The following is an 8,285-nucleotide window of genomic DNA, read 5'->3' as shown; positions in this document are numbered from 1 at the left end:
ATAAACAACTAAAATTAATTACGGAGTTATTATTTATTTATAGTATTGTGATATAAATATAAATTATCATAATCACTATATGGACAAACAATGTGCTGCCATCTGTCGGACATAATGAGAACTATCTAGCGGGATAAATAACGTGCTGCCATCTATCGGATGTTTCCTTTTTAGACTTTTAGTTCCAGTCGGATCTGAGAAGTGGTTAGATGGCAGTGCAATCGGTAAATAATGAGCGCAACAGTGTATGACAAGGACAGACTTATACAATGTGATAGACAAGGAAAGCAATAGCGTGCGACAAGGACACTAATAGATTTTAGTTCCGTCGTTTCACCGCTACGCGACGCTAGTATTTCAATGTCCGTAAGTTGATCAAATTTTCATTTACAAAAAAATATAATTAAGAGCATTGATTTATGAATTTTTGCATTTGCATCTTCCTAATTAAACTGTAAGTTGTCTTTCTATGTTTCATTTAACCTACAGAGTACGTATTTTAACGATTTGCAAATTCCATTCAGTAGATCGAAGCGCTAGATCGAATAAATGAGTTATTGACAATAGAATTTAATGAAAATTGTCAGTTCTTTTGAAGAGAATTCAATTGTTTGATCATTTACTTGTTATAAAATTTATTATCATCAATTTATCATAAATTTAATTACATCACTTTATGAAGATGCATTTTTACTGTATAGTGTACATATATATACATACATATTGAGAATTCAAAAATCTTTTATCACATTATTTCTATTATAATATTATGTTTACAACAATTGTAACGTATACGATTATTTATTTTTAATTCGTTTTAATTCATTTCGTTTTTTGACTTCATCTATACACTATAATAATACTATAATATATAATACTATAATAATAGTGTGTCGCAATAAAATGATGAAATAGAGATTATAAAACATGAGTAATTAAATTGCGTCGCGATAAAAAAGATATCCTAATGTAATAACATTCTAATGTAACGTGGAAGAAAAAATAAATTGTTTTTTGTATTTCAGATACACATATATGACACAACGTGAATATTTAAGCCGTGCTAGTGCACACAACTCGAGGAAGAGGATAAAAAGGTAAACGAAATGCACAGACACCATTACGATAAGGTAAAATTTATGTATTTCAATTACATGCGATGTTTCCTTCATGTGCAATTGTAATCAACACGGTTATCTATTTTTGAAACAATTACTAACTAATAATTTATCACGTACAATCGAATATTTTATCGAAACAAAAAAACAGATATTTTTACGCGATATTTATTGAATATTTTTATCGGCGTTATCTTCGTCAATTTAATTATACTTCCGTGATTCATAACATCATTACATTTACCGTCTTTTTACAACAGACAGGAGTCGTTGAGTGGAGGACAATTCTTTTAATTTCTTTAATTCTTAAAACTTGAAAGTTATCACTTTCGAACATTTATTGTACCCCGAGAAAGGGTAGCCTACGCGAAAGTTTTACACTTTAAAAAACATAATCACGATGGCCGTTAAGAGTAGCAGGGTTATCGTTTGTTTGTTTCTCATTCAATCGCGTCTTCTATATATAAATATACTTTCGTTCAATTTCGAGAAATATTGGCAACAGTGTTATATCCCTACTTTAAAAACATTCTTGGTAAATTTATCGGTTTCTTTTCATGAAATGAATACGTGACTTTTCGGTGCGATCTCGAATTTCGAGGAGTATCATGCAAATACGTTTTTCAATTCTTTCTCAACGTATATATATATATATATATATATATATTATTTTATTTAATCAGTGATTTCAATGTGTTCAACTAATTCAGCTCTCGTCACTTTGGGCAACAGTCTTCATTTGTTTCTTCAGGTATAGCGCTGCATGATCAGAAGAAACGTTGTTTATCATAAATATCCTCGAGGCTGATAACATGTTCTAATCAGGAACATTTCATTTGTTTCTCTTATTACTCACTATAACGAACGAGAGTTTAATTTAAAAATAATTCACGATATTAAGATACAAGATCGATGAGAGAATTCGACGTAGCACGGAAAAGTAATTAACACTAGAACTACCAAAGTGGTCAAAATGACCAATTTGTAATTTTCTATGGAAATTTTATACGTTTATAACAGCGTATTCCTAGATACTCGAGTGATTTTTAATAAAATATATTAACAGAAATTTGTGTTCATTATCGTATTATTAATTTCTTCTTGCATCTTACATTTTAATTTCTTTGCCACAAATATTACACGTTGGTCGTCGGTAGTTCTAGTGTTAAAAAAGTAATCTTCTTTTTACGTCATCTCAGATGATCATCCATTTCGTTTTGTATAAATTAAAAATGTTCGGTTATCATTGCAAACTAATTATGATTACTTTATAAATATTAATCCGCGGCGTTGGAAGATCAAGCGTGAAACACAAGCAAAAAACCTCCAGTCACCTGTTTCATCACGTGAGATATAATTGTATTACAAACTAAATGAAAAAAAAAAAAAAAAAAAANAAAAAAAAAGAAAAAAAGAACGTGCAAATATTAACCTTGTGACTGCGAAACATATCTACCAAAAATTCCGTTTTCTCATATTTTTCGACGAACGACGAATAATTAAGCTTAAGTTTGTCCAGCTGAAACAGGTTTCTCTTTGAGGATTTTTTGATTAGTCAACTTTGTTTCTCGTCGTTCCTGGTAAAACGTCTGATAAATTCCTCAGGTTTTTCGGCGTTTACCGCAAAAGAACAAAGTAATTTTAATGCGAGATGAAAGGATCAAGTGCAACATGTTGCAAACATCGTTATGCGCCGATCATTAAGTCAAATGAATTGTCTCACGTTTCTTAGAAAAAAAAAAAAAAAGAAGAGTGAATCTTAAGCGTTAATTAATCATTTCCGCGAAGTGACTTATCAATGAGACATTAGATGGAGGTACAAGTCTGTTGTATGACTATATCTGAAGATATCATCTACAAGATCATCGTAAGATATTAGAAAGAGATTTTATTATAAGTTACATAAACGTACATAAAGTACTTGTGTATTGTCGTTGTGTTCTTCAGTACTTTTTGTAACGTATTGAACGAAGCAAAATAATTTGATTTACATTGGACTTAACTCGATCTACGCTAGAGTCTGAATGCGTTTACGTAACGTTTTCATCTGTTAATCACGCACGGATTAACATAATGGAAAATCATAAAACTCATTAATTAAAAACGATCAACTGCATTTATTATACGCTAGTAAAACAACAATTTTCTGTAGAACAGAACGTTGAAACGAGTCGACATACTGTTTCATAAAATCAATTTACATACATACTTTCTATTTTATATTCATCAGTGTCAATTTATGTATAAATATAAGTTATTTATATTTCATAGATTATAAAGAAAGAAGCTATAAATATGCTTTGCTTTTAAAATCTCATGAAATTCAAGGTGTTCGTGACATTCTTTTTGTTACATGTCTGACATCAACCATTTAAATATCTATGTTAAGGCAATGTATCAAGATGTTGTTCTGGAACAGAACATGCTATTCGGACAGGTAAACGATAGTTACGACAGCCATAACTCACTCCAACATCTAGCAAGGGATTTTATTGACGGTCAATAACCATGCCGACTTTTCCAATTTCCCTGTCGTCCCTTCTAATTGCACTTTCTCCTGCATTGACGAAGGGACTGGGATATGGAAAAGATCGGCATGAGCAAAACAAAGGAAAGAGCCTCTAAGGAGACACTTTTGCCCGAGATATGTAAGGAGTGATACTACCGCCTATGTAAGAGCACAGGTACGCAGTCGTGATATTAACTCATCTCATAGAGCAATCATACAGTACACAGCATCAGTCACATCAGTCATCAATTGTTAAATATAAGTATTTAACCTATATTGGCATTCCATCATTTAAATCCTCTCTCCGACGGAAGTATAAAGAACCGAACGAGAGAACTATCGGCACTTCACGGACAACATACACACCGTTGTGTCCAAACAGATGTTTTTCCATGCATTCTCCTTATATGTTACGATCACGCGTATTGATTGTGCAAAAAGTATACACGCAAAGAGTACACAATGTAAAAAAAGAGTAGAACGACAGGTGATATCAAATTTTAAATGCAATCGACGATATCGATGGACATTGCATGGACACGACACAGTCCCGTTTGCCAAAATTAAAAATAATATTCGAAGAGCTGTAGCATCTGATTGATTCCAATCGCGCGTGTTGACATATGATTATTTCAGATGGAAATAAAAACTCTCGGCTTTCTTCATTTTTCTTCACCGGGTTCTGCAACGTTATTTTCGTAGCGTCAGATTTTTGCCAAAAATCTCGCGAGGTAATATGAAATTTAACACACTTGAAACTAATTGAAACACTATATGCCTATACTTACACGATGAAATATGAACACGTATTCGCACGTATTTGTATAACGTTTAATAGAAAGAGCAAACACCTGTTGCGGATTATTTTACAGACACGTGATTGTCGCATCATGTTTTAACGTGCCAATAGTTTATTAATCGTTGCCTACAAAAACTTTCCGATTAATCAGCTGATGATACTTCAATATCTGCAGGCGTCGGTAATTCGCTGGTGGTATGAAAAAAATGAAAGCAAATAACGCGATTATCATTCGGCAGCGGTAACTTGTGATAAATCACAAGAGGGAAATGCAGGATAACGATAACATATACATCGACTCTAGGGTATGAGATAACAAAATTGAGGAAAGTCAACCTGAACTTTTATTTCTTCAATTAGCTAGAACAACCAAGGACTAAAGCATAGAATTTTCATCAGAGACATTAAAGTGAAAAAAATAAAAATAAAAAAATAAAAATGGAGTACGTAAACTTCTATTCATGTATTTTATAAAAAATCATTTAAACCTGTAAAAGTACACTGTTTTGCATCTGTAATGTGTCTAAAAAAAATTATGAATCGGTCATTTTGACCACTTTGGTAGTTCTAGTGTTAATAAGGCTTGTGAAATTACATCGAATTCACAATAAAAAAAATTTCTACGAACGTGTTATATAAAACATCTTGAAATTGAAGCAATTCATAATGAGACGCAGTTGTTACGATTGTATTGGTATTATAAATTTATGACCAGTTTAAAATGAAAGAAAAAAAGATGTAAGACAAATTGCAAATCACGAATATTGTATACAACCGATGGCTTAAGCATAAAGGAAGTAATCATTTCTTTAAATTATTTGTTTCCTGAGAATTAAGTATCAATCGCGTACATGCATATGTTGACCATGGTGATCAATTTAATTTCTAATCTGTGCGAGAATTAAATAACGAGACTGACGATAATGTTCTTTTAATAGTAATTGCGACAAATAATCGAGTGGTTAACAACAAAACAGACAGATAACTCTCTGGTTTCGAGTGTGCCTCCATTTAATTCTTTAACAATAACATATTACGATAAAGGCATTGTTTTTGTTGTTCATGGTTGTTCTCTTGCTTGTTTTGTATTGCGTTCTCAGATATCACTTTTATCTGAACTGTGAACCAATCCTCGAGTCAGCCGTGCTCGATAATATTTCAACGGGTGCAAAAAGCATAGTAAATACGAAATCTTGATAGATCGGCAGATTTATTTTCAGCGATATTTTATTTTTAGCGTAGCATGTGTTTCTTCATTAATCCGGCGTGGAATACGTGGAACATGCACGCACACTCGCAATCAGATCACTTGACTAACGCGATAAAAAAAATGTCGATATTTAGTTCGATCAAAGATATTTGCACATATACAGTTCGTACGTTGAACAAACATGAATGAAGTAAGATCAACAAAGAGTACAAGTTGTACTCAAATGAACTAAAATTAGAAGAATTATAAGTAAGATTACCGAAATGGATTATATTATAGTAATTTTAATGTTAGAATTGTATTATTTGTATTATTTGCATAATTATACATATATTTATATAATTATAATTATATACATATTATAATTAAATTATGATTATAATATTATAATAAATAATTATGTATAATATATATTATATACATATTATAATTATTATTATAACATATACAATACATATTATAATTATTTACATAATATATTCTAGATTATTTAAATATTTACATGCTCAATAATTTTTCATCGTTTAACAATTAACCTTTGGAAAATGGATTAGTTTGCTTCTGAAATCTATAAACAAACGAAGGAAATCGTCATTTTATATTAAAAAAAAAAACAATTATGTTTTGATAACACATTCCGTAAGTTTGAATTTGAACTTTTTTGAACTTTTTTGAGCTGGTGTACGTGCAATAGCAATAAATACCATAATTATCGCGAGACAAACAACAAACATTACGTACACGAAAAAGAGAAAAGAATTAAACTGCTCATCGGTTTCATCAGACAACACTCGGAACGGAGATTATTATTATTATTATCATCTCTGTCGTGCAACGACGTTAATTAGGCAATTTTTCTTCCACCGGAGTATCTATCGTGAAAGCTAATCGAAGCGTCGCCATCATTAATTTTCTGCACAACCGTGAGCCATCCGGGGATCCGTTGCACTGAATTTAATATCAGCACCGGTGACGGTGTGTTATCGCGGCTGCTACGTGGCTTCCTCGTGATTTTTCAAAAGCATCCAAAGCGACCAAACAGAACGTCGCGCGGACTTTTGTCGCGGTCGTTTCAATGAGCCGCTTCATAAAGGGGTGAGGATCAGTTGACTGATTTCAGCATCGGCCAAGATTTCATTAAATATTTTGCAACTTCGTTTCGAATAATCGTGACGATCGTGTCTCGCCACGACATTGATCGTTAACACATTACCAACCTGTATCTTCCTCAAGGACGATGCTCGAGCGTTGAAGAGAACGCGCGTTGTTTCTCGAATCTTGCGAATAATTAACAATTACCTGTTTCCACGGGTATTCTTCAATTCACGGCAACGTTCATGTAACAAAAGTGACTCAACAGCAGCTGATTGTGAGATTTGGTCTTATCGTTAGCGGGATGAATGTCACTAACGCTGATAAATCAACTTCCACCGAGCAGCGAGTTCGATTTTTCTTTTCAAACGAGACAACCGGTAGATGGAATAACGCGGTGTTTACGAAGCTTTTAAAGACGCACCTTGTGAGCAAACATGCAGCGAAGGTCGTGGGTAACAGAGACCCGCAGTGAGTCTATTTTCATTTCGCATGTGTTATGCGTTTACGCGTGCTACGAAACCTAATGATAAAATATAAAAAAATGAGAAAGAGAGAGAGAGAGAGAGAGAGAGAGAGAGAGAGAGAGAGAGAGAGAGAAGCACAATGGAGATGTTGAGCACGTGAGATGCTTAGTAAACAGATCAGATGAACCGGACATCGGATATGATAAAAATGTGCGTCAATTAGATCGCCATGAAGGGGCCTGAAGCTAATGATTTAGACGAGAGGTGAATAATGAATCTGTGCTTTGGCACGTGTATTTTCCAAAGTATCAAAAAAAAATATATATATATAATATATAATTATTTTATATATATAATACTGTATATAATATAATTATATTACATATATATATTTATATTTATACATTACATATATAATTATATAATGTTGTATATAATACAATTGTATTACATATATATATATGTATATTTATACATTACATATAATATATAATTATATAATTATATATATATTGGAGAAATCGAGTAATTTAATGTTAAAAACAAACACCAGTGCGAAATACAATAATTTCTGGATTTGATCTGTAAGAAACGAATTACCCCACTTTGGTGTGATTAACGAAAATTATTATTAAAAAAAATTTTATTTATATTTATATTATATATTTTATATTTATATTATATATTTATTTATATTTATATTATATTTATTTTATATTTATATTATATATTTATTTATATTTATATTATATTTATTTTATATTTATTTTATATTTATATTATATATTTATTTATATTTATATTATATTTATTTTATATTTATTTTATATTTATATTATATATTTATTTATATTTATATTATATTTATTTTATATTTATTTTATATTTATATTATATATTTATTTATATTTATATTATATTTATTTTATATTTATTTTATATTTATATTATATATTTATTTTGATGGATGGTACATAGCACCGATTGCCATGTACTCATCACTATGGATACGAGCGAAAACTGCTGGTTACAGACACCATGCGTATAGCGCGTTTCTTTTTGTCTCATCAAAAGTATTGCGAGGCCCATG

At 31.1% G+C, this 8,285-nt stretch overlaps 2 long non-coding RNA genes across 2 annotated transcripts; both read right to left on the bottom strand.

The window, feature by feature from the left end:
• Positions 1 to 2,558: 2,558 nt before the first annotated feature.
• LOC122529999 lies at positions 2,559 to 5,851 on the bottom strand. The gene is made up of 3 exons (XR_006306890.1): positions 5,346 to 5,851; positions 5,069 to 5,070; positions 2,559 to 2,570 (listed from the first exon to the last, which is right to left on the bottom strand). It is a non-coding gene; the product is annotated as an uncharacterized LOC122529999 (long non-coding RNA).
• On the bottom strand, positions 3,335 to 4,796 carry LOC122529998. Its single transcript, XR_006306889.1, has 2 exons — positions 4,416 to 4,796; positions 3,335 to 4,309 (listed from the first exon to the last, which is right to left on the bottom strand). It is a non-coding gene; the product is annotated as an uncharacterized LOC122529998 (long non-coding RNA).
• Positions 5,852 to 8,285: the final 2,434 nt, after the last annotated feature.

The sequence above is a fragment of the Frieseomelitta varia genome, unplaced genomic scaffold (assembly GCF_011392965.1).
Source record: "Frieseomelitta varia isolate USP_RPSP 00005682 unplaced genomic scaffold, Fvar_1.2 scaffold_319, whole genome shotgun sequence".
NCBI classification, from domain to species: Eukaryota; Metazoa; Arthropoda; class Insecta; order Hymenoptera; family Apidae; genus Frieseomelitta; species Frieseomelitta varia.
The sequence above is the reverse complement of the archived record's forward strand: the minus strand, read 5'-3'. Positions and strand labels throughout refer to the sequence as shown.